The 27,773-nt window shown below is 34.5% G+C and overlaps 1 protein-coding gene across 6 annotated transcripts in view; it reads left to right on the top strand.

Annotated features, from left to right (window-relative positions):
• The window catches only part of ikzf2 (IKAROS family zinc finger 2), a 397,036-nt gene that overhangs the window by 129,468 nt on the left and 239,795 nt on the right, over positions 1–27,773 (top strand). Inside the window, exon 3 of one of the 6 annotated variants that reach the window (XM_087265820.1) lies at positions 17,456–17,566. The exons of the other annotated variants lie outside the window; for them this stretch is intronic. The gene's annotated coding sequence lies outside the window, so the exon portion shown is untranslated. The remainder of the gene's footprint in view (positions 1–17,455; positions 17,567–27,773) is intronic. 6 annotated transcript variants of the gene reach the window in all.

Below are 27,773 nucleotides of genomic sequence, written 5' to 3'. Positions count from 1 at the left end.
TATTTTCAGACACTTCAAACATTATAATTGTTTAAACAAATCAACACTACAGCGTGCTTATACACTCTCAGAAATAAAGATACGTGAACTGTCACTGGGGTGGTACCTTTTCAAAAGATACACATTTGTACTTAAAGGGTCCATATTGGTACCTCAAAAGTACCATTACATTATTACCTACACATTTTAAGAGGTACTTTTTAGGTACTAATATGTACCCTTGATGTATTGAAATGGATCATTTAGGTACAAATTTGTACCTTTTGAAAAGGTACCACCTCAGTGGCAGCCAGCATACTTTTATTTCTGAGAGTGAAGGTAAAAAAAACCCAGAAAAACAAAATAAAGTCAACGTTTAAAATGTGCTTTTAAAAGTTAATTAAAAATGGTGGGCTACTGTTCTTAAAGTAAAAAGAAAACTGCTGTACCTGAATGTAAAGTATATGCAAATATATTTCATCAAAACCTGGAAATGTTGCTTGGACCTTATTAATGATTTGGAATTCCATATTAAATTAGAAATTAGATCTGCTTACTGTGCGTCCTTTGTCAGAAAAGTGATTACATGCATAAATACACCGGCCAATTCATACGTGATTTATCCATTCATACTTATGAAATTTCCATGATTTGAGATCTCGGACCGTGGAGTTTGTTAACTGCACACAGAAACTAACTTTAATTAGGCTATATTCTAGCTACAAGCTTCAAACAAGGCAAATTGCTTGAGTATATATTCGGTGTCTTCTGACATTTGAATCACATCCAGATAAATTAGCCTAAATCTGAGGTAACAAATCATTTAATCAAAAGGCACACTGCTTTACAAAACAAAACAAAAACAAAATGTATATAGGGAATTCACACATTATTTTACACAACTATGAACACACAGTTAACAAATTTGTGATAATTATTTTACCAATAATGCAGTATGAGGTTGCTAATAATTCTAACTATAACTGAATGTAGTTATAACGGTTTCAGACTTCTTAAACTTTAAACTACTTCAAATTTTCAGACTAGGATTTCTCAAGTCACCATAAATTTTGTCTAAAAAATCTACTTTTCTAGTTATTATTATTATTATTTATTATTATTATTATTATTATTATTATTATTATTATTATTATTATTATTATTATTATTATTATTATTATCGTTATTATTATTATTATTGTTGTTGTTTTTCATTTTTTGATTTTCTTTATTTGTAGAGCCTCTTAGAACATGATGTTATCCTATTAGTGTTATATATTTATATAAAGTGTATATTTGTGTAAAGCCTTTTATGAGTGACTACATTTGTCTGTTTTACATTCCTCTGAGCATTCCTTCTGAAGCATCTTCATGTTGTTTTCATGACAGGGTCAGAATGTAAAGAGCCTTAATTCAGTGCAAAAGTACGAAGGAATAATTTTCAGGAAAGAGCCGTTATGGCCGTTTATGCAAAAGCTGAGATTGCACGGTGGGATAATGTTTCTCCTCCTCCGACTTAACAAGAAACCTCTTTGCAAAGAGTGCTTATGGTAATTATGGCCAACTGTTCAGAATTAAAGCTAGTTTTCACAACATGAGACCTCTAAAAGACTGCAATTTTGCTCCAGATGAAAATCGCGTCTGTCTTTATCTTCAAAAGAGCTTTGTCTTTGCAAACCTGTGACACACAGCTGAAATGTGTGTTTTGTTCTGCTGTTATTGTTTGCAATATGACTCATTAGTTGCTCTTTATTTGCTCTACACATTAAAACTTTAAAGCTCAAAGTAGGTCCAATTTAAATTGACTGACACTCTTTTTGTAATGTTTGTATGTATAAATGAATTAACAAATAATTAGATAAATATGTGGTTATAAATTGAATTTGCATGACACACATTTTATTTTTAGTAAAAAAAAAAGTTTTCTGATCTAAAATTTGTTTATTTTTTTATGTGTGTTTCTGCGTGTATTTATGATTTGTTCATATTGTTGTTGTTGTTTTTCTTTTTATTAAGTTATTTTTTGAATATTTTCCCTTGTTTATTTGTAATAATCTAACATATTTATGGATCACAGAAAAAGAAAAAAAATAATAATAATATTTATTATTATTATTATTATTATTATTATTATTATTATTATTATTATTGTTGTTGTTGTTGTTGTTTCTGTTATTTAATTATTCCCATCATTGTACATATTTACAGATCAAATTTATTATCATTACTATTATTATTATTATTATTATTATTATTATTATTATTATTTATTTACTCAATCCCATGTTTATTTGTAATAATTGTAGATATTTACTGATTTCAAATTTTCAATTTAGAATGTCTGTATCGCTGTCACTGTATACTATTTCGAATTTCTGCTGGTTTGATTTGTGCAAAATGAAAAAAAAAAAAAAAAAAAACTCCAGTTTTGGGTTAAGGTAGGCAGCAAAGGTCTGTAAAGTTAACGAAAATTAACGAAAAAACGAAAACTAGATTTGAAAAAAAAAATTCCTTTTACTCTTGGTGTTTGACTCGTACACACATCGTAGTCTGTAATCCTGATGCCACTGGCCATATATTACATTGGAAATAACACATTTGCGCATGAAAAAGACGCAATATGTGAATGGCAAAGAAATAGAAACTAAAAATAATGAAAAATCCAAAACCATTAGAACCATGGTAGGCAGGCTGTATAGTTAAGCCTGGTAGATTCACCAGCATGCACTGTGCAAATGATTGACCAGCAGCACTTATATATTCATGTTACCTTTTTTTTCCCTCATCATATGCCTTTTGATATGGTTATTATTTTATCTTCTTACCTTGACTGACCAAGTTGCTAGAATTACTTTCAAAATCATTTCCTTTGTCCCTGTAATTCTTCCATGCAGCCCAAGACAGTGCATTCATAAATATTCAGTAAGGAGTCCCTGCCCACCTCCTAGAGCGAAAATCAATGGTGCAGTAATGGACCTGAATAGAAGCTTTGTTTCGAAAAAAGATTCACCCACCAGCATACCAAACACGAGCACCTTGCTGATAGAGAAGGATCCATCGGGACACTCCGCAAGCTATCATCAGTGTAAAAAAAAAAAGACTTGCTGTTCTTGAATGCTCGGAATTGCCGCAATAGGAGGGGGGAAAAATGAAGTTTGTTTAACTGCATTGTACGTGGAATAATCTATGCCTGAATCATTAAAATGTATAAGGAGGTAACACGAGACTGGAATGAGATTTTGATGAGATGTCAGTGTCTTTCATTGAGGTAGGGATGCATACAGGTGAAATAATGATTTAGCTGACAGGTGATGGAGAGTCCCACTTCACCGTCATGTTTGTCTAGAAGGCCCCTAAATTATTATTTAAATTTATGAAAACCGTTGAAAACAATCAATACACTGAAGATGTTTTTTTTTTTAAGTGAGTTGGTAAAAAGTGCAGCTGAGCCTGACTTTCACATTTGTTATTATTCCATGAATTTGTTTTTATTCATCTGACTTTGGCCTCCATCTCACTTTGTCAAATACATTTACATAATTTTTATTTTCAAGGAATCCTTGAAGACTTTCTTGGTTGTTGTATTTGCATTATTTAAAGCATTTTTTTCAGTGCTTCTTATTGTACCCATGCTAATTTGCAGGGGTCCCTATTATGCCTCTTGCACTTCCAGTTTTCTTTAGTGTATAATTTTGCTGATTGGAAAAATATCTGCAAATTTACAGTCCACTCTAAAGTTTTTCCTTCATCTAAGTAAGCACTGTTTTTTTTTTTTTTTTTTTTAAATGCATTCATCGTAGTCACACGTTTTATTCGCAATACTTCACAATGTTCCAAATTGAATTAACAGTCTCCAATATGTTACTGATAAACTACACAGCATACATTTAGTCCTTAATTGGCTTCAAAAACAACACGCAACATACAGTATAGCCCACAATAACCTCTTATCTGTATCTTTAATCTTTACCAGCACATGTAACCTCTGTTAAAAAGTAATTCCATTATTCCGAGTTCATAACAGTCCAAAATGTGATGATAATGATCAAACATGGCAGTTTGTTCATGTTTTAGGTTGCTGAAAAAATCATTTGCTCCTTTGTTTTGTTGGGCTTCTCCTTAGTTTTTTTATTCACACTCTGGCGTTTGTTCGTTCCTGAAAGGATCAGATATCAGAAGCACTTCAATAATCAGGTGCACGTTTTTATCATCAGCTCAAGAAGTTTGTTATAGACATGCATGCGAGCGATTGCGAGCTCTCTGGAGAAAGTGAAACAGCTCGCACTTTTAGACGCCCTCATAAAACAAAAACAGGACACAGTAGATATTGTTCTTCTTGGCTTTTTGGCTGTTCATCAAAACAACGACAAGAATTATTTGAGCTTGGGTCGATCATGGCTCGTTATTATATGTATATAGTATTATGATGTAATGTCTCAGCTGTGTCTTTAAAAAATTGTCGTTTTCATTCACCTGGTTTGTGTACGTCAGGGGTCACCAACATGGTGCCTGCGGGCACCAGGTAGCCCGTGAGGATCACATGAGTTGCCCTTGGGCCTGTTATAAAATTAGCTTACCATAGCACCACATACCAGTAAGCTGCATCTAATATTTTTTGTAGCTATTCTTTTTAAATCACACTTGCATTGGTTGATATGTATCTGTTTCCAATCATTGTTGACAACTATTGTGAGAGCATTAACATGATCAGTGTCTTCACATAGATGAATATCATTAATTATTAATAACCTGTAATTAAAAGTAAATTGAGCAAATTTGTTATTAGGAAGTGTCAAACTGGTAGCCCTTCACATTAAAAACCCAAGAAGTAGCTCTCAGTTTCCAAAAAGTTGGTGACCCCTGGTGTGCGTGCTCGTGATGTTTCTCTATAAACCAATAGTGTTCAGCTGTGTATCTGGCTCCACATTTTGGTACCTTTTTGATGTGCTAGGTACACTTTGCAAAGGGTACCCAAAAAGTGGTCACTTTTTGGTATCTTTTAACAGTCTTTTTAAAAGCGTACCAAACCGTAGCATACCATACCACTCAGTACAAACTGGCCATAATGGTTAAAGGTGTTTAAATGTCTGTACTGCACTTTAATATTGTGACTAACATAGGAATACTCTGCATGTCTTAATTCGATTTGTTAATTATAATTATGACTTTAGTCACATTAAGTTAATCAAACATCTGCGTTTACATCCCTTTTACGCTTCTTGAACTTCTAGCTTTCTTTAGTCATAGACTTTAAAGCCATGAACTTTTCTCTCTGCTACCCTCAGGCAGACGGTTCCGCAGCATCCGGTCACCCACTAGCCGGCTGAAGGAAAGCTTCTTCCCCCAGACTATCAGGCTGATGAGCACTAAACACACCCCACACAGACTTTTCCATACCCCTCACTGCACACCCATTAATATGTAGCATGCAATGCACTTTAACCGATCCATACTTGAAACAATACTGCCTACAACTATGTGGACACCTATTCATTGTACATATCGCTGTCACATGTGCTGCTAATGATGTAACAATGAAAGTGATTTGATTTGATGTGATCGAGGTGTTTATATGAATTGCTTTTAGAATGTTCCTTTCATTTTACATGTTATGATGCATAGATCAATTAACATCATACGTAAAGTCCTGCGGGACAGTAATGGTTTGTTTTAAGGTTTGTACATGTCTGTACTGCACTTTAATCATGTGACTGAAATAAGAATACTCAGCCTGATCTCACGAGAAAACGTAAGTATTTTACGTTTTGGCAGTTTAGTGGCTAATTCGTACGAATTCGTACGAGTTCAGTCGTAAGAAAATGTACGATTTTAAAAAGGAGGCGTGGCACCTAACCCCACCCCTAAACCCAACCGTCACTGGGGGATACACAAATCGTACTAAAATGTACGAATTAGATCGTACGAATTTGTACGAATTAGCCACTAAATGAAAAAGTTACGAATTGCCGTGAGATTGTGTTGGAATACTCTGCATGTCTTAATTTGATTTGTTTAGTACAACTATGACTTTAGTCAGATTAAGTTAATCAAAAATTTTTGTTTACATCCCTATTACGCTTCTTGCACTTCCAGCTTTCTTTAGTGTATAATTTTGCTGTTTGGGAATGGGGAAATCTAACTTTAAAGGGAGTTTTTCCTTCGTATCAGTAAACACTTTTTCTGAACTCCCTGAAATGCATCCATTGTAGTCTCATGTTTTTATTCACAATAATTCACAACATTTCAAATTAAATTTATTTCCTCCAAAAGAATTCATGATGCACATGGCCTGTTTGAGTTGCATAGTTTCAAAATTAAAGGGATCTGTTACACAGATCTAATATACTGATGCACATGCCTTTTTGTTGCCAACTATTTATCTTCATACATATAAAGTAGGGCACTACAGTAGCTAAGTGTATAGCCGGACTGGACCAGTGTGTATATTTGCTTTTGACAAAACCATTTGTGTATCTATACATGAAAGAGGACTTAGTTTGATATCCGGCTTTCTCCATGCACTTTTTTTTGACTGGTAAGTTTGTGTCAGTGGGCTAATGCAACCAGATGGCGCAAGACCCTGTGTGACATTGGGTCTAATGTTCTATAATATACATTTAATTTAAAATATGGCATATTTTGAACAATAAAATAAAAACTACATTTATGCATAGTCAATAATTATCATCAGTTTCTAATTAGAAAGACTGGGTACATCTCAATCAGAATGCTTGTTCATTAGTCAGTGCACTGCTCAGGTCACCAGCCTTTTTAAGTGCTGTCTCAATCACACAATTATTACAGTCCACTGAAATTTTCATGTCCTAAAAAGTCCCACAATGCACCGTGGAAATTAGGATGCATCGATGCACCCTTACCAGAGCTAGGGTAAAATCAGACTGTCACTGTCTATATTTAATTATCACTTGAAAGTCATACTATAGCCAATGTTAATATGAAGCTAGAGTTTAATGGTAAATAAATTCCAATACTGTAAATTCAACCAGCTTTACAGATTTTACAGACCTACATGCATTGGGACATTGGGTGGCCCATCTTTACATTCCTTACACTAGTTTAACCACTTGATTATGTTAATCTATAAAATCCATAAATACATGAATGTGTCCAACACTTACTTATTCAAATTCTTTATCTGAGCTTCTGTCATGTCCTCATCAGGTTCCATTTCTCTTCCTCCCACTTCTTTACTATTCCTTTAACTATCTAGTAAAACTATTTGAAGACCACTTCAATGTCCACTGTTTGCCCTCTGACCTGAGCAATCCAGCTGAGCCTTCTAGGTTGAATCTTGTAAATTACCAAGTGAAGCTGCAGTGTCTTGGGATGAAACCTATTGTGCATGTTAGAACATTGTCTGTGTTTATGCGTTGGAGTTGTTCAGCTTCAAGGCAAACCTAGGATGGTCCGATCCAAGGGAACTGCACTGTAAAACATGGGAGAAAGTGCTAAGAATTTAAAGCTGAATTTTACTTCACCTCTCAGAAAAAGTCTATAATTATATTAGCACTGGAATATATATATGCATCAAATACCTGTTTAAATGATTTTGTCGATGACAATTTTAGTTTCACATCATAAAGCATCTATCATTTTTGAGCAGAATAGAAAATCAACTGTACTATACAATAGTAATGCATTACATAGATCAAAAGTCAAATTGATCAAAAGACATTTATAATCTTTTCAAATGTTTTCCTTTTTCAAATATGATTTTGAATGAAGCATAAGAGACTTCTTTCATAAACATTTCAAAAAATCTTAACTTACCCCAACTTCATTTACTATGATGGCGTTTTCGCGTGTAAGTAACATAGTAAATAAAAGCTCTTTGGAGGAAATGGTGACAAACAAATGAATAACCATTCATAATTCAACACTATTGTGTCGATGAACTAAATGTGCTCGATGGCATGTTGTTCTGAGGACTGTTACCTTTAAAAAAAAAAAAAAATTAATTAAATGATGCACAGAAATAAATTAGACGAAGTGTGTTTTGTTATTACGATGATATGAACTCCATATCTAATAAGCATTTTCAGCTTACACAAATTTAGCAAATTCATTCTTTATAAGCTTCCTATTGAAAAAGGAAGGGTTGAGGGTTGTATCTTTAGACTGGTGTGTAGTTTGTCAATATCACTCGTGTTCTTTTTAATGTTATCTATTTGTAAACACTGAAAAACTGGATTGACTTAATTTCAATTTACTGCAACTTCTATGTTAAGCTGCTTTGACACAATTTCCAATGTAAAAGTGATATAGAAAACAAAAGATGAATTGAACTAAATTGAATTAAATTGTATTGAAATGTGCAAAAACAGCGCCCCAGTGTGTCCACATCCTGATGCTGGCTGAGAGGTAAATGTTTTCTTTTTTTTTTCACTCAAAGTATTGTTATGTCAGGCTATATACGTTAGTAGTATGCTTTTAAACTTAAGTGGTTTTTAAACTGACATCTTAACGGAGATTTTCACCATGCTAGACTAATGCATTCTAGACATGTATACGTATTTAATGTAGCAACAGCACTGTCTTAATGTTGTTTTTTACATATTGTGAATAAGTGTTTTTCTTTAGAGTTCATTTGCATAATAAATATCATATTTAGGGATTATTCCTTAATATTAAAGGGCACCTATGACAAACATCAACTTTTGTAAGCTGTTTGGACAGAACTGTCTGTATGTATAGTGTGTCCACTGTTATATCGGATTGATAGAAACCCAATTGCTGACATTTACTGACATTAAAATAGGATCCAAATCCCAGCTCATTTGGATTTAAGGCCACAGGCTACAAAAACAGCAACAATGTATTCAGAAACCAAAATAGGCAGATTCTGGAGGCCATAAAAAATTATCGGATGGATATTTTGGGCCGAAAATTTACAGACACATTTTGGAGACACCAAAGGCTTATCTTACATCTTGTTAAAAGGGTAAACTAGGTGCATCACATGATCCATTTAATTGACCACAACAAAATGATTTTAAAATAATTGCACCACAAACTAAGGGTGCTTTCACACCTGCCGTATTTAGTTAGATTGAATCGTACTAGAGTTCGTTTTCCCTTTTAGTGCGGTTCGTTTGGGCAGGTGAGAATGCAGCAATCGTACTCTAGAGATTTTGTACGATGACTGCATTTTGGTTCGTTTCAACTGATTGGGACCAAAGCCAGCAGTGTGGAGTGAAAACAACCAAAAGACGGCAGAAAATGCAACAATGTATCATTTATTGCCCTTGGTGCGGACCAAATGAAGCAAACTACAGATGTGAGAGCACCCTTAATTATCTAAATTAGTGTTTTGTTTTTCTTTCCTGTATGTGTTCTTGATATTCAGCATTCCGAAGGATTGGATTTTCCCTTTCTTTCAGCCACATATAAAATGTCAATGGGCTACTTTGAAACAGCCATTCACATCAAGTTTTTACAGGTCCCGTTGGGACGTATTGAGTAAAACATTCACAAGCTTCAAAAATGATTTTTGTACAACACAGGAAATTCCTTTTTTTGAAAGCAAGGGAGTTTTATTTCTGAACAAGACAAGTAATTATAGATCCCACTGCAAGCGGTTTCACTGAAACTTTACAAATTGTCTATCTCAGCAGCAGGGCAACACTGGGCAACTCTTTTCTCTGGAGGATGAACTGATTGATTGTTGACATAGTGGTCAAGCTCTGAAGGCAAAAAGCTTCATGTGGCTTTTCATTCTCACAAAGAAAAGAAGAGATGAACAAGCAGTACCACAGTAAGAAATGTGCTATTCACATTTTGCACAGTGTGATACCATCAAATGACATTTCATGCACATTTGCTTTTCTGCTTTAACCCATACGTACGTTCGTATTGCACTATTCAGGATTTCCTTATTCTGTTCTTTGATTAATCATATTTTATACATGCATCATGACATGACATATATCAAATGTATTGTTTTTTTTTGGTTGCACTTTAATTTAAGATAACATGGTTACACATGTTCTATTCTATAGTGATTATAGTTACGTACTATAGTAATTATTACAATGAACAGTTTTGGGTAAGTTACTTTAAAGACATGATAGATAATGGTCCCACTTTATATTAAGTGGCTTTAACTTATGTTCTTACATTTGAAATTAATAATTTGTTACAATGTATTTATTGTGTAAATACATGCTTTATCATTGAACTTATGCTCGATTTAATACCTGCATGTAATTACACTTATAATTAATTTCTGTAATTACATCTATAATTAAGCTGTTGACCATCCCTTACAACTTAACCCACCCTTAAATCTATTCGTACCACTGAACCTGTGCCTAACCTTACCCATACCCACCTAAATATCACCAGGAATGTTGTGCAATACATTATAAACAGATTAAGTACATTGTGTTTTTTATTTTGATGTAAGTACATAGTAGTTAGGGACACTTAATATAGAGTGGGACCTAGATTACAAATCACTGACTACTACTGGAAACATATAATCTGATTACATTACTAATTACTTCATGTAAAAAGTTTACATGAAAAATTCGATTACAATCACAGCAGCTTGACATATTCAAAAGACTTAAAGAGTTCGCCTAAAACTTAAAATTTTCTCATTCTCTTGTTCCAAACCTGTTTGTGTGTTTTTTTGTTTTTTTTTTGAACACTAAATATGGACATAAAGAAAAGTGGATACCTGTAACATTTTACATTCAGTATGAAAAAGCACTGCATTTTTTGGGTGTTCTGTGTTTCTCTGAGGTAATTGATCTAATGAAATGTGTATATTTCAATCAAAGCATGAAGTTGATCAGTCAGTTCTTGATGCGTGACTCGTGGTTTTTAACTGGTGAGCCTGGAAAATGCAAGTGCGCAAAATATGCGCTCTGAAAATGTGCGCATGCCGCGTACCTCCATTGGAAAAAACGTGATATGTGTACGGCCCAATAAACAACTACACTTCTCTTCACATTTAGAAGATACCTTCACTCCCGATCCTGCACAATCATCCTATTTAGGCTGTTTAGGCTAAGTTGGACCATCGTCTTTTTGGGGCGACGGTATCCTACTTGGTGTCGAATATTGTCGAAGAATACTTTGTTCAAGTGCTTGAAGAAGTTGCTGGTCGAGTTAAAAACTGTTGAAAGTTCTTTAGAGACTGGACATTTACTGAATTTCACAACAATATTTTTGTTTTTATGCTCAATGAAATCAAAGTAATGTCTGTGTTTCCACTTAAAGAAGCAACCGCTCTCGCCAGCAACCATTTCAGCTCGCGCTCTCCAGCAGTTTAAAATTGTGCATGCTAATTAACTGACGTTGCAGCAGAAAATGTGATTTAAATGAAGCATTTGTTATCTTCTATAAACTATATTTGTAATGTAAGTAATACAATTACATTGACTTTAGTAACTGTAATCATATTACACACTTTAAAAATGTAATTGTTACATTTCTTTGTTCCCCAAAAATGTTATTACTTTGGAACGCGTTACATCCAACTCTGACAATGAATTATGCATATTTATATATATATAACTAATGCTAAACCTAACCCACATTCTAACCCCAGTCATATACAATAGTAAGTATGTGTAATTAATTAATATTACAACCCAGTAGATAAATGAACTGTGTACACTGTAACTGTCACTTTAAAATAAAGTCTAACCAATCTGTTTAAAGTGTCTGGGTACTGTAAGACATCTTCCTCATTAAAAATAAAGTATTTATAATCAAGCTCAACAATCAAACTGCTTGTTTGGATATTAAACGGCATGATACCTCACAGCAAATAGTGAGACTGATGTAGTCTCTCTTTTTTTAAAGATTTCTTTTTGCCATTTTTATTTATTCATGTATCTATTTTTACATAGATAAACAGGTGGCTGGATGAATGGTGGTTATATTCAAGTCAAAAATGAAGTAACCCTTAAGAGGTTATTGTTAATTGCATTTCATACATCGGTTATTCAGCTTAAATTCTAGTTCAAAGCTGTAATTTATTTCTGTTTTATTGATAATAATCTTATTACTAATATCAAATTTTCTTTGACTAAAACTATACTAAAATAATGGGATTTTTAGTTGACTAAAACTACTATAGTACAGAAGACTAAAATGTGACTAAACTAAGTGGCATTTCAGTCAAAATAACTATAACTATATGAAATATGCTGCCAAAATTAACACTGGAGTGCATGCTAATTTGCCCTGGCCCCAAGTAAAGTCCAATATTCTTACTATAGTAATTGTGTTATTGCAAAAAATAGGAAACTCTCCTGGCCTTCTGACATTCTCACTTAATCATCAGGAGATTTAGGCTTACTTGTAGGGTTTTTTTTTTGTAGAAAAGCTCATGACTGAATAGCCACAAAGAATCCTGCACAAAGCTAGATGGAAACTATCAGTTTAGTGTCTGACACAATGCTGAAACACCTGTGTGAGTCTGCCAGCATTTGTTTTAGCATTATTTGCATTTAAATGCTCTTTTCTTTGAGCACCTATATTGCTTTAGACCCCTTGTTTTTGTCATGTGGAAAATGATGTCACATTTCAAAATGTTGCAGATTAATTGCTATCTCTGTCTATTGTGCTGTATCAGTTGACGGATGAATGGTCCTTTTGTCTAATGCCCGTGATGGTAATGTACAATCTGGCTCATTCTCCAACTGGGGTATTTATTTTTATTTATTTATTTTTTACAAGGCAGTCATCTTTTTCATTTCGGGATGTTAAACAATTCATAAGCAGCCATCATTGAACCTGTTAATAGGCAGGGATCAAATTACAATGAGCAAACACTGGAGTCGGGGAGAGACAAAATTAGTATTAGATATGAATATTTGCCTCAAATATAATGAAATTTAACATGCTAAATGCCCTGGGAAAGGGTGGAAGAAGCCTAAGTCAATCAAATGAGGATTTCTGGTTGAATATGGTTATTGAGGATGTGTAATTTTATATGTTTTGGTAATTAAATGTCAGGTCAAAATATTTATATATTTATTTCTAAATTATTTTATTAATGTAAGAGCATGATTTTCTCCTTAATATATATTTATAGCCCGCATTGTATTAGTCACAATAGTCCAGACAAACATTAGACTAAGTGAAGATCATCTTTATTGAGTACACTGTTCATTTCCTTCCTTGAAAATATCAAAACTTAGTATTTTATTAGTAATATGCATGACTAAGACCTTAATTTGTACCTTCAATTTGGCAATTTTCAGAATCAAATCACACCATCAAGTTCCAGATATGCAACTAATTGGAGTTCTGCCAAATGTTGTCCTATCCTAACAAACCATTCATCAGTGTAACTTACTTATTCTACTTACAGAGAATCCATACATCTCAAATTCTAAAAATGTACCCTTATGACTGGATTTGTAGTGGCCCTGCCAGAGTCTTGACCTAAATCCAATTGAGAATCTGTGGTAGGAGCTTAAGATCTGGGTGATGGCAAGGAAACTCTCTGAAAGAGTTGGAGCTCATCGCTAAAGATGAGTGAGCAAAAATACCATTGGAGACATTGGCAAAAAGCTTGTCAGCAATTATAAGAAGAGTTTGATTGATGTACTAAGTTTCTGTCACCCAGATCTGGCCCACACAATCAGCTTTTGCTTTTGCCCATATGCCGCAGTGAATTACGGTACATTAATAAAAAAGTCTGGCTTCCTTACAAGGGCCAAACATGGACCATATCTGGGCCAAGTCTCGGCCAAGTTAATAACCCATTTTGGTGTGTCATGACTGCAGTGAATTTAATAAACCCATGAAAGATTTTACTTTATGGATGCACTTTTATCTTGAAGTGACCTGATTGGTAGATTTTTTTTTTTTTTACTCAAAAATAATTTAAATATATTTTAAAAGCGGGTCAAGATAGGCCAAACTTATGTGAACCACATAAAAACTTTTAACATATGGCCCAAATACTACATTTGATATCTGGCACAAGTCTTATGTGCTGCCTTAAAGTTGATGAAACCTGGGTACATGTTTGGCCCACATGCAGTATGCCAGTGCCGGATGAATGCCAAATCTGGGCCAGAATTTTTTGCTACCTGGGTTGAGAAGGTTATAAATATCTTTGGACATGGCACTTTTTGTGAAAAAAAAAAAAGCTAAGAAATACATATTTCTAAATATCTAAATATATATATATATATATATATATATATATATATATATATATATATATATATATATATATATATATATATATATATATATATATATTTATCATATATATATATTTTTTTTTCTTTTTTTTTTCTCTATGCCTCTTGTCACGTCTTATTATCTTTTGGAAGAATCATTACCAGTCAAAAAAATAATAATGATTATTGCTGGCTGAATAAAACTAAATCAGAAATTGCCATGTGTGTGTGTCTGTGTGTGTTTAAATATTTTAACAGCTGAATTGGTCATGTACACACTGCAGTTTTAGCAAAAACATATCAAATACTGGAATAAATGTAAGTTATTATGCTGTTTGTGTACAGACACATTCCAGCGATGATTTATAATTCTGTATTTTTAAAATAATGCATTACTTTACTCGTTACTTAAAAAAAAAACAAAAAAAAATAATATTACATAGCGTATGCTATTTATAATGCATTACCCCCAACACTGGTGACAACCACAATTGCATAATTGTATGCAAATATGGTATCCAGACATGCTTAGGACTTGTTTGATGATCTTCATAGGTGATATAATCGTCATTGATTCTACCTTGATGCTTTTTGGTTGGCAGTATCTGATTCCAGCTCTTCGCTAAGAAAGAACGATGAAAGTTTGATGGATTTGTGTCCTCCTGTATGTGAACTGGCCCTGTGGGACTCATCTAAACAGATGGGATTATGGGTAGGCCATGCCTTGCCGTTGTGAGCAGTAATTGATTTTCAGCCAAACTTGCTAATGGCCAGATGTTCATCCTCCACACCAAATGCATTACTCTAAATTGACACATTAGTATGAAGAATGACATGTTATATTTAATTAAGCAAAGTAATATGTGTCGCTTTGCTAATGAATGCTTTCAATGCTGCAAAATGTAAACCGCTGCCACTAATGAAAATGTAATGTTACACAGATTATCCTCAGATCTCTTTAAAAGTGTGTTCATGGTCATAGAGATACTGTATGGGCGGTTCTGTGGATATAGCTGTGTGTGATAAAGGAAAATTAATATAGAAATGAACATTTGCTGTTGCTCACCCTTAATAAGCCATCCAAGATGTAGGTCACTTTTTTTTCTGAAACGACACACACAGGCAAAACAAAACTAATAAGCGTGACTCCTGACGATTGTCTTGAGTTTTATTTATGAGGACATGAAAAAGCACTGCTGTGTTACCGTAATGTGTATATTCCGTACAAAATATGACGCTGATCAGTAGAGGTGTGAACCTATACTGGTCTCACGGTTCGGTTATGATTATCATGCCATGGATTCGGTTCAATTCGATATCTCGGTGCATCACGGTGCATTGACGATGCTTTCCATACACAGTGTTATATTTTGGGGGGAGGCTATAACAAGCTCTCATTCACAAACATACAAAAACATAGACAGCACCAAACAAACACACACACACACACACACACTTAAGCCCTCTTAATATGCGTTTAGCCGGGAGAGCTCGCGCTGAGCGGAGCAAAAAATAAAAAAAGAAGCACTTTTCCGACGGTCCCTTACTGAGAGCTCCGCTCCGCATATTGCAAGGGCTTAAAGGGAGCAGTGCTTGTAATATCGAGCGAAAAAAAAAAAAAAAAAAAAAAGACAACTGTAAAACATAACCAGCTTTGTCATTTTGTAGGAAACACACTTTAGATCTTTTTCGGGTAAGAGTTTTTTTGAGTTATTGCCGCTATAACTGAATGTGTCTGGAATATCCAAAACAAAACCAACTTAACCACGCTCATTTCTGGCGCCCCCCTGGATGTACAGCTCCCTTAGCATTTGCCTATACTACTTATGCCACGGGCCGGCCCTGAGTTGGCTCCTGGGTGTTGTAAATACCGGCGCTCACCTCCTTTGTGACAGAGCGCATAGGAGATAAATGACGTCAGTACATAATAACCGGTTATGATTATTACTGAACCGATACCGGATTGTCCGCGTCTCCATCGCGGTGCATCGAAAAAACAATTAATTTTGACACCCCTACTGATCAGTCAGTTTTTGTCATGTGATTTGCGGTGCACTCGCAGCATTCTGAAGATTTTTTTTTTTTTTAACTAGGTGCACCAGGAAGGCACATTGTGCCATTTGTGTGCACAACTCCCAATATGTGCGTACAAGCCTCATGCCTCTATTAGAAATAACAAACTTGTGCACGGAAAAGATGTGATATGTGAACTGCGATCACCAGCAGTTGATCTTTTTCTTGCAAAGACATGTTGGATTCAGCTAAATATATATATATACAAATAAGTCAACCCCAAAGTGTCTTTATATCTTGGCGCATGGGGAAGGGGGGTGTTTAGGGTAGTTTGGCCTAGGGTGCCATTTAAACTAGAAATGTTTGGATAACTGGTTTGGATAACTCTTGTTTGGATAACTCTTGTTTTTCTCGTTTTTTTGACCACACATCATTGTTATTGTTCATTTATTCATTTGCTGGAAATTTGGAAATTACAACTGAATTTAGAAATAGTTTTATAACTGTATTTTTCGTTATTAAAATGGCAAAAGTGGATTCAGACATGGCCTTGATGCTTTTGCACAATGCACTTTAGTCTTAGTGCTTAGATCATTACAAAGTGAAATAGTGTAAACTCCAGTGTAAACGCATTTCCTATATGGTGCAATCCTTTTTTATTGCTCTTGTAGCTTTATTTTCTATATTACGTTTTTAAATGTTTTTAGCAACCACAACAACAACAACAAAAAACTTGCTTATTGTAAATAAATATCTTGAATGAAAATTTTAAATATGAAATGAATGTCTTTCTCGTTGATTCTAATATAAGTAAATATATATTTGACCATACTATTTTGGGAAAATGCCCATCCTATCTGTAGATGTAAGATCATTTAATAAATATCATTAGCTTCTTGCACAGATCAATAATGTTTAAAAAACAAATATTGTCTTTATGTGAGCAGTTGTGATTCATTTAGCCTAATTAATTGAACCTGCAAGTCATGTAATTAATTGGATCAGAATTCAATTAACTGACACCTCTGTTTGTAATCGGAACATATCATGTTAAACTCTACCGGTCACATTTCCTGGTCTTCCTGCACAACCATTTTTTTTAACACCGGCCTGTGGCTTGATTTTATTTCCTATCTCTCATCTCCATTGTTCATCGGACTTCCTTTGAGGATTTTAATTCCTTGCGGGATTTGTTTGTTTGTGGGTTGAGTAATTATAGCCATCATTCTTTCAGAGGCATGATGACATTTCATGCACGTTCAGCTCCATTGTAATTATCTGTTCTGCAGGGGGGTTCGTTCTTTACTTCTTCTGGATTTCTCCACGCTGGGCTTATTTTCCTCCCTTGACAATCAATTGGCCTCCCAACAGCATGAATTTGGCCTGGCTTTATGGAAAGGGTGAGGAGTTTATCCTGTTTTTTTACTCTTATTATTTATTTATTATTTATTGGAAAGAATTAGATTTTCTGGTCAGTTTTTTTTTCTTTTTTCCCTATTGTCTGTTTTCTCTATTAAAGTTTCTGAGGCATTCATGATATCATAAGTATGATGAAGATTATTTTGTTCACATCATGGCATGTGACTTAAAATATTAATTCAATAAAATTTTATTCAACACCATCATGCATCTTAGTAAATATTAAAATATGTAATAAATGTATAATTTACTGTGCAATGACATAAGATGTAAGACAAACATATTAGGATTTCAATATAATATTACCAACAACAGCAATTTAATTTATTTTACACAAAAGTCATATTTACTACAAGAAAACGAATACTAAAATATTATTTATTATGGCTATTATAATAATAATATTAAAATATAATAATAATAAATAATAATAATAATAATAATAATAATTGTTGTTATTACAGCAATAATAAATCATAGTTTTGTATATAATAATAATAATAATAATAATAATAATATGTTGTTGTTGTTGTTATAACAATATTGAATCATAGTTTTGTAAATAATAATAATAACATTAACAGCAGCAACGATGAGGATGATGAGGATCATAATAATAATAATAATAGTAATAATAATAATAGTTGTTTTTATAACATTAATAAATCATAGTTTAATAAACAATTACAATAATGATAATGATGATAATTGTTGTTGTTTTTGTTATTATTATAACAAAAATAAATCATAGTTTAGTAAATGTTGCAGTATTTGAATGCCTAATTTACTTTATGAAAATTATAGTTATAACAAAGAGAAAATAATGTTGCATATTGAATTGAAGTGCAGAACTTTTTTTCTTTTTTTTTTTTAATAGGTTTTATTTGTCTAGCATGCATGATATAGCATGTATGAAAACAAATAGCTGCCTCTTTTATTTAGGAACATTTTACCTCAAAAAAAAAAAAAAAAAAAAAAAAGCCTGATACATGATTTTTAAGTCATCTTTTAAGATCTTTGGACCAAAATAAATGTACTGCAAGTGCTATACTGTACAAATAAACTGCACTGAATTGAACATGGCGTAAAATGCCAGTAAATCCTTGTCATTTGACAAATGGAAAAACACCCTTGTGCCGGCCAATGGCAATCACCCCCGTCCGGCTCTAGAGGTTTGTTTCTTCATCAGACAGACAGGCCATGTTTCCTCACACCCCCCAAAATCAATTTGTTGCTGGGGTATTTTCCATCAGGCCAGACGAGTGTGACACACAGCCGCCATTCAGCTGCACTCGGATGGAAAAGAGTTGCTTGTTATCCCAGTAATAGAGTAAGAGCCAGAGATTGAGATCCCATTACTGAAGGGCCCTGGACTGTAGCCCTTAAAACCCAGCCCGTGATATGATGACCATAAATCGATCCTCTCCGGCTTGTCCCCTAAACACAGTCTTGGCTGGAGGGAAGCGCTCAGCTGATCTGGCTAGTAAATCAGATGCATTAAGCTTTTGGTGGTTAGACAGCAGTGCTTAAATACTGCTTTTTTTGGTATTCTGTTCGTCAGCTCATCACTAAAAATATCTTTCTGTTTGCCTTGTCTGTTTGTGCAGCCTCCTGAGCTCCTGTACATACATAATTGCCTAATGGTTTGATATAAATGGTCAAAAAGGGCACCTGATGTTCACAGATGTGTCAAGTGCATGTAAAAAGTAGAGGTAATTGTAAAATGGAGCAGACATTTTATGATAACAGTGTTTTTATTAAATTCAATTTAATTCAATTTATTTATAAAGCACTTTAAAAACAACACAGTTGACAACAAGTGCTGACAACAAACTTTAAAATACAAATAAATAAACATAAAATGTAAACATCTCATGCTGTGCTAAAAGCCAAATTGAACAAGTGGGTTTTAAGAAGAGTTTTAAAAACAGTAATGGAAGAGGCTTGTTTAATGTAAACTGTAAAAAATAAATCCGTAAAATATACGGTAAAAAAACAGCAGCTGTGGTTGCCAGTATTTTAACGTTAAAAACACGGTACAAACCGTAAAAGTAATTTCTAATTTTTACGGTAAAATACCATATTTTATTAATTTATAGAGGTAATATGTCTGTATTTTTAATGACCAACATCTACACACCTTTTGTTACACAGTTAGACACGTTACCACACCCACATGCAGGTGGTGATGAGGAAGTTACATAATGAGCCAGTGCTCATCACAGTCAACTTTTCCCACAAGCAGAAAAGAGTATCAGTATTATATAGAAGGTGCTCAATGTCATTCACCCAGCTACTAAACACCAGTATGGTAACACGCATAAAATTAAAGTCATGAAATAAACATTGTTTATCAATATTAGATGTATCATCAATCTCTAATGTACATAACTGATGGAGAAACAACTATAATGTCAACAAAATGCATAAAAAGTTATGTGCCATGCAGGGAATTCTGGGAAAGTCAAATTACGGTTATTCGCTGTATATATTAGGGAAACATACCGTTAACCAGGTTACGGGTTTGTACTTTAGCAGTTTTACAGTTTTTTACCGTTGGAATCGTGGCCATTTTTTACAGTGTACAACAGCAGCTCATTCCACAGTTTTGGTGCAGCCACAGCAAAAGCCTGATCCCCTCTGAGCTTTCGACTGGTCCTGGGCACACCCAGGAGGAGCTGGTCGGCTGACCTAAATGAACAAGAAGGTGTGTAAGGACAGAAAAGCTCAGAGAGGTAAAGGGGTGCAGTACCATTTAGACACTTAATAACAAATAAAAGTAACTTAAACCATTGTTTTGTTTTTATGTTAACAGTCATTTAGACTCTTATTCATTTAGAAATATGTTTTGTTTTTAATATCTTTATTTTTGCTCAGCATAAATTATTATTCCATGAATAGATCGTTTCTTAAATTAATATTCTCTATAGCAGGGCTCAAAATTAACTTTTTTACTTGGTGGCACCAGTGCTCCCAACTTCAAATATTTAGGATCACCAGAAAAATATTTGAGCAATAATAATAAATAAAAAATAAATGAGCGCCACTGCAAATTGTATATTAAGGGCTTTCAAGAGTTTGCCCTTAGCTTATGATTGATTATAAAGCATGTTTGGCAAGCTGCCCCGGGAGAGAGCCCTGAGCTCGTGAGATCCTGGAGCCTGGGGCTCCCTCCCATTGCAGGGCGAGAAGGGAGTCTAAGCTCATGTAGGTCTCGACCTCCCCTGCTTGATAATGGTAAATGTAGATTATAAATAGCTATGGAGAGTGTATGTTGAATTCAACGCTTGTCAATGATGTCGATTAGTTTTGACAATTTACTGATGTTACATGTTTTTGGTCTGTGGGAGGAAACTGGAGAGCCCGGGGAAAACCCACGCAAACACGAGAACATGCAAACTCCACACAGAAATGCCGACTTGGCCAGGTAAAGATCTGAGCCAAGGACATTCTTGCTTTGAGGCAATATTGCCAACCAATGGGCCTTTGTGCTGGCCTGACAAGGAAAGAGGAGGAGTATAGGTGGAAGGGGGGATTCTTCAAGATGAAGATGGCTAAAGTAATATACTCTGGTTATTTGTAGTGATTTAGGAATCGTCTGATTGGTGAATTGTGCGTTAGCTAATGAGGACCAGCTGCTATCAATCATAAGGGCGTGCTCCTCTCGAAATTAGTTCATAAATAAACCTCACTTATTGTATTTGAAAACGACATGAATCAAGACTAACAAAAATCAGAAACTACTATCTTAACACTGCTGTGATGACTTACTGATATTTGTGCAATAATTCCAAAATGAATGTCTAATAATTATAAAATATTAATGATGATGACAATAATACTACAATAAAAACATATGCTTTTTTTAGTAAGTGTACTTTGAAGCAAGTGATGCATCAAAGTTTGATTTTAAAAAATCCTGAATGGTTATGAAAATCTTTATAATTATTAAAATAATTTATAATTATTTTAAATAATTAGTTTAAAAATCTTGAATGATATTAATGATTTGATTTAGTTCTGGAAACTTTCTACTTCTCTGTTTTTCTGTCTGATTTTACTGTCGGGTTCTTTTGACTGCCCACTGTCGTTATAAAGAATTATCTCAATGGCGAACACTTCAAGTATAAATGCCTTGTCTGTATAAAGTATAAATCAGATTTTGATTTAGATGTCAATATTAACCGTACTAAAGCTAAATAGCTTTTATGAATCTTTTGCTGACAGTGATGAATATTTGCACCTGACAACAGATTTTGATCTTTGGTTTCATTCTATAATACTTATTTTTCTACGAAAGTTTGAACTTCGAGAGTGTTTAAACGAGAGAAAAGTGTGAAAAGTTGATGCCTGTCTGAGAAATGTGTGTAGAGTGTGTAGTGAGGGGTTTTACAGCCTTAAAACATCAATAACAATAAAAAAAAAAATAACGCTGACTACTTTGTGGGTTACGCCTGTCGCAAGCAATTTTAAAAGTAACTCCCATGATAAACCCCTGTAGTCAGTTTGAATTTAGATGTATTGTAAAATATATTCATTTTCAAAAGGGCTGTCCATTGATAAAAATAATCTATTAATTGCAATAATGGTCTGTAATTTATCTCCATTATTTCTAAAAATATTATTTAAAATATAGGATTTAAATATAAATAAGCAGGGTTGAAATAAATAAATGCATGAGAATCAAGTTTAAGCTTCCAGATTATCTTGTTTTAGCATCTTATTATTATTAAACTTAAAGTAAATTTGGATACTTACTATTACTATGTCCAGTTGTTTCCATTAAGTGCAATGGAAGTGGCAACTTCCTTTTTTCAGTGTCGTACAGTTTATGTAGTCTAATCTCATATCAGTAGTTCATCTTGATGGTAACTGCTACAGTCTTAATGTTGTCTGTTGATATCCGTTCAGTGATTGAATGAGTTTGCAGATGGTTTTTGTTGACAGGCTTGCACCGCAGCACTCATTCAGTGTACTTTGACACACACGGCTTCTTGATGCTGTCTCTGTATTGGCATTTTGCTAACATCTGCAAAAATATGTTTGGCACAAAAATGACATATTTTAAACTTGTTGTGCTTTGGTGTAAGGGCAGTTCATCACTACAATAAATTTACTCAGCTTTGGTGTAATCTTTCCATTTGGAAACTTTTTATAATGGTTCTTGCCATTAAGCAGATTCATCATGTCTTGATTCGTCATACACTCACCGGCCACTTTATTAGGTACACCTGTAAACTGCTCGTTGACTCAAATTTCCAATCAGCCAATCACAAGGCAGTTACACAATGCATTAGGCGTGTAGACATGGTCAAGACGATCTGCTGCTGTTCAATCCGAGCATCAGAATGAAAAAGAAAGGTGATTTTAAGTGACTTTGAACGTGGCATGGTTGTTGGTGCCAGATGGGCTGGTTTAAGTATTTTAGAAACTGCTGATCTACTGGGATTTTTACACAGAACCGTCTCTAGGGTTTACAGAGAATAGTCAGAAAAGAAGAAAATATCCAGTGAGCGTCAGTTCTGTGGGTGCAAATGTCTTGTTGATGCCAGAGGTCAGCGGAGAATGGCCAGCCTGGTTCCAGCTGATAGGAAGGCAACAGTAACTCAAAAAAACCACTCGTTACAACTGAGGTATGCAAAAGAGCATCGCTGAACACACAACACATTCAACCTTGAGGAGGATGAGGTACAGCAGCAGAAAAGCTCACAGGGTACCACTACTGTCAGCTAAGAACAGAAAACTGAGGCTACAATGGGGTATATGCCGAAGCATGCTAATAGGACTTTTAATTTGCCAGTAACCTGGGTTAAGCGCTTCCGGCGAATTGAATGCCAATGCAAAATCCGGTGCATTTAAGGTCTGTTTTCTTTAAAAATCAGCGATCTCCACTAGCTGAGTGATATCCGATTTAAAGTGGGTCTCAGATTTTACACGAGGCACTGCATTAAATTACATTTCCCCTGCCATATCTTTATAATATGAGCATTTATTTTACCCCAGTATATTCAATGGTGCTTCTGCGTTAGCCTGCCGATTCTGAGGAGCGCGTGCGAGTAAACAGCTTTTTGTCTCGTTTTACGCTTGAGCAGCCAAATAAATGCTAACGTTTATTTAACTGAATGTATTTTAATGACATTACAACATCAATGCTGTATAAGGAACCGTATAAAATGGAAAAAAAGTTCTCAATAACAGGTCACCGGAAGTGTGTCAGCATGGAAACAGCACTAGCTCGGCATATACCCTATTTGCACAGGCTCACCAAAATTGGACAATAGAAGATTGGAAAAATGATGCCTAGACTGACGAGTCTTTATTTCTGCTGCAACATTCGTATGGTAGGGTCAGAATTTGGCATCAACAACATGAAAGCATGGATCCATCCTGCCTTGTGTTCACAATACCCAAATGGCCTCCATAGTCACCAGAACTCAATCCAATAGAGCAATTTTGGGATGGACCAAAATCTCAGGAATATTTGCAGTATTTTGTTGAATCTATGCCATGAAGGATTGAGGCAGTTCTGAAGGGAAAAGGGGGTACTAGTAAGGTGAACCTAATAAAGTGGCCGTTGAGTGTATATTACCATGTAATTCATCACACAATGATATGACTGTGATGAAAGCAAGAAGGGTCAAACAGGATTTGTGTTACCTATATATATATATATATATATATATATATATATATATATATATATATATATATATATATATATATATATATTATTTACATATACATATATATACAGTACATTGAGAGGTCTGTGATTTTTGTGCTGAAGCTTAGCATTTGTATTACATGCTTCAAATCTCTTGTGTCGGCTGGTGTCTTTTTGAAGAGTTCCTGAGTTGTGTTTGTCAGAAAACATTGCAGCAGCCTTTGATATTTCACAAACCCACGCTTGTCATTTTTAAAGAAGCATCCAAGACTTGTTTCAGTAAATAAACATGTCACCTTTCACTAGTAAATTACTCCGCGTGTCGTCTACCTGCTGCTGTACAGGAGGTGTTTGATTCACTGTGTGTCGAGGTAAGTCTTTAAACCACTAGGCTGGAAAATAACTTGGCAATTATTTTTGTACAATTGATGTCAAACTAAAGTGTGAAGAATCTGTTATTTTCTTAAATTTATTTTTAAAACACCCCTTGTCAATTTCCATAGACCAGGGATCACCAAACTTGTTCCTGGAGGTCCGGTGTCCTGCAGATTTTACTGTAGCTTCAACCCTAATCAAACACACCTGAACAAGTTAATTAAGGTCTTAGGTATACTTGAAACACCCAGGCAGGTGTGTTGAGGCAAGTTGGAGCTAAACCCTGCAGGGCACCGGACCTCCAGGAATGAGATTGGTGACCCCTGTTGTAGAGGATGTCCCAAACTCATGTAAATAATTTACTCTGGCCCTTTTGAAGCTTTGTGCGATTTCTCTACACATTTAGATTTTCCTCAACATAAACGTATTAAGTTTTTTTTTCTGTAAATATTTCTAATTTTGCAATATATATGTGCAACATCAGACGATATGGCTGTATATTGGCAGTGGGGGGAGGAGTACATTGGCACGAGACTGCAGGCCTGCTACTTGTGTGATATTGTGTTTATACAACAGATAGATGGCATGATCACGTATAAAATTGAAAATCAAACACAGTCTCAAAATCCTTTGTATGAGGAACTACTTTCTTCCGCCATTCATTCACATTTGCAGCTGACGTCAAAACAGCAGATACCATTACTACTTCACAAACATCTAATATTTGAATGATTTTCTAGCATAATATCTAAAGTGATGGCAAAACAGGTGATTTTGCTTACAATTTAAGATTATAAGGCGGAATGACAGTCTCGAGACATTTCCCAGTGTTACTTTGTTGCAACCGGGAGATCGCATTAACTAAACCTGAAAAGGCCCAAACTTGGTTTTTCTCCCCTAAGGGCTTATTTTGTGATCTCTGTCGCCATCTTGTGGATGAAACAACATCAACCATCTTTGCTCTGGGGTCCGTTCTTCGTACCTCGCTTAAATGATCTAAGATTATTTGGCAGATCCTGGATCTTTTAATCTTGATAACTGATCTCTCGCTAATTTGGTTCTTCAAACAAGTTCGCGAATCAGATTAGAATGTCTGGATAAACTGATCTGAGATCGCTGCGTGTGTTGTGAAGGACAGATCTATCGATCCTCGAAATCATGATCAGCAATGCAACGATTGGCTGACGGCATAGCAGCGTAAGGACATCATCTGATTAATATTCAATTATCCATGTGAGCAAAATTACATCAAATTAGCAGTAAACGGCTTGTTTAATATGACACGCAATAACCTTCCACATTTGTTGTGAGCTGCAGGCTTTACACTTTCATGCGTCAAGAGTATTCATCATGTATTTCAATGCAAATCAATGTATTTAGTTCTACATTTAGAAAAGATTTTCTTTATTATAGTAGGCGTTTTTAATCGGTGTAAAGAATAACTGGTTGTTTACAAAAGCATTTTCATATTGGTAAAGGCATCTGCAACTTTTGTGAAGCATCAAATCACTGTCATATTAACTGTCAAAACATGTTTATGACTGCATAAATGTATTATTGCTTTAAAAAAAAAGTCACTTATAGTGCATTTCTATTATACACAATTTGTACTAAAGCGATCCAAAAAGTTAATATCAATAAGTTTTCACTTTCCACCACAAGGTGGCAGTCTTTGTACTTTCATTTCGAGGGTGCAGATTGCATACGTTCTATTAATATGTATAACTTTTTATTTTATAATGACTATAACTTATATATATATATAGTTTAAAAATATGTACCATTTTCCCAAGTGTATATAACTACTACTGTAAGAAAATATCAGAATTCGGAACATACTTTCTGTATTAACTTTGCTTGAACTGACCCAATCTAATCCTGTTTATATGAATTGAACCTGCTCCCGATCAGGTTTGATCTAGCAGAACTGTTGCTATGACAACAACTCTCGGATCAGCTTTGAAGAACGAAATGATCCTGGATCGTGTCAAATCGTCAATATCCAAATCTAGCTAATTGAGTAATCCACGTACGAAGAACGGACTCCTGCTTTGTAAGACAGGCTGATTGCTTTGCTTTGTTTTGTGTTTGGTTTTTTGTTTTGCTTTGCGTTGCTTTGTGTTTTGCTTCGCTTTGCTTTGTGTTTTTTTGTTTTGTTGTTTTTTTGTTGTTTTTTTGCTTTGCTTTGTTTTGTTTTGTTTTGCTTTGTGTTTTTTGCTTTGATTTGTTTTTTTGTTTTGTTTTGTGTTTTGCTTTGTGTTTTTTGTTTTGTCTTGTTTTTTTGTTTTGTTTTGTTTTGTTTTTTGCTTTGCTTTGCTTTGTTTTGCTTCCCGTTGTTTTGCCAAAAACTATAAAATGCACAAGACGTGTTACTTGTATCATTTTGAATGAGGGAAAGTGTAATGTCGGTGAATAAAGCCCTAGTACAGGAGCCAATCATTGATCATTATGTGGTGAAAAAAAAGCCCGTCTTCTAGTACAGAAGCTGATCATCGAGCGCTATAGACCAGAGGTGTCCAAACTATACGGCCCGCGGGCCATCTGCGGCCGCAATCAGTTTTGTGGCGGCCCGCGATGCATGTATATTAATAGAATCTAGCCCGCCATTCAAAAATGAACGTAATTCAATAAATAACCTCCGGGTGTCGCTATTACATGCCTTCTATTAGGCAGCAGTTCCTGTTATGAAGTAAAACGAACCGAACGAACTGAAAAAACATAATTCATAATCACGTTTTGGCGAGCCATGGCACAAGCAAGAAAAAGGAAAATCAACAGTGAGTGCAGGAAATTTCAGTCACGATGGGGCAAAGAATATTTCTTCACAGAGGTCAGTGGAATGTGTCTGTTTAATTTGCCAGGAATCAGTTGCAGTAATGAAGGAATATAATATTTAAAGACATTATAAAATAAAACATCAGGCTTTCAGCTCTTACACTTATGCCGAACGAGATCTAAAAGTAAAACAAATAGCAGCTGGCTCATCAGCTCAACAACAGAAGTTTTTTTTCGTGTTAATAAAGTGCAAAAAAAATCTACGCTGGCTAGTTATGATGTAGTTATGATCCCATGCACCCATCGGTAAATGGTCAGTACAATGAGAAATAAACAAAGTGAATATAAAAATATAAAGTAAATATCATTTGATT

The sequence above is a fragment of the Danio rerio genome, chromosome 9, assembly GCF_052040795.2.
Source record: "Danio rerio strain M-AB ecotype USA chromosome 9, GRCz13ab, whole genome shotgun sequence".
In the NCBI taxonomy this organism is placed as follows: Eukaryota; Metazoa; Chordata; class Actinopteri; order Cypriniformes; family Danionidae; genus Danio; species Danio rerio.
Note: the sequence above shows the minus strand (reverse complement) of the source record. Positions and strands in the feature narration are given on the sequence as shown.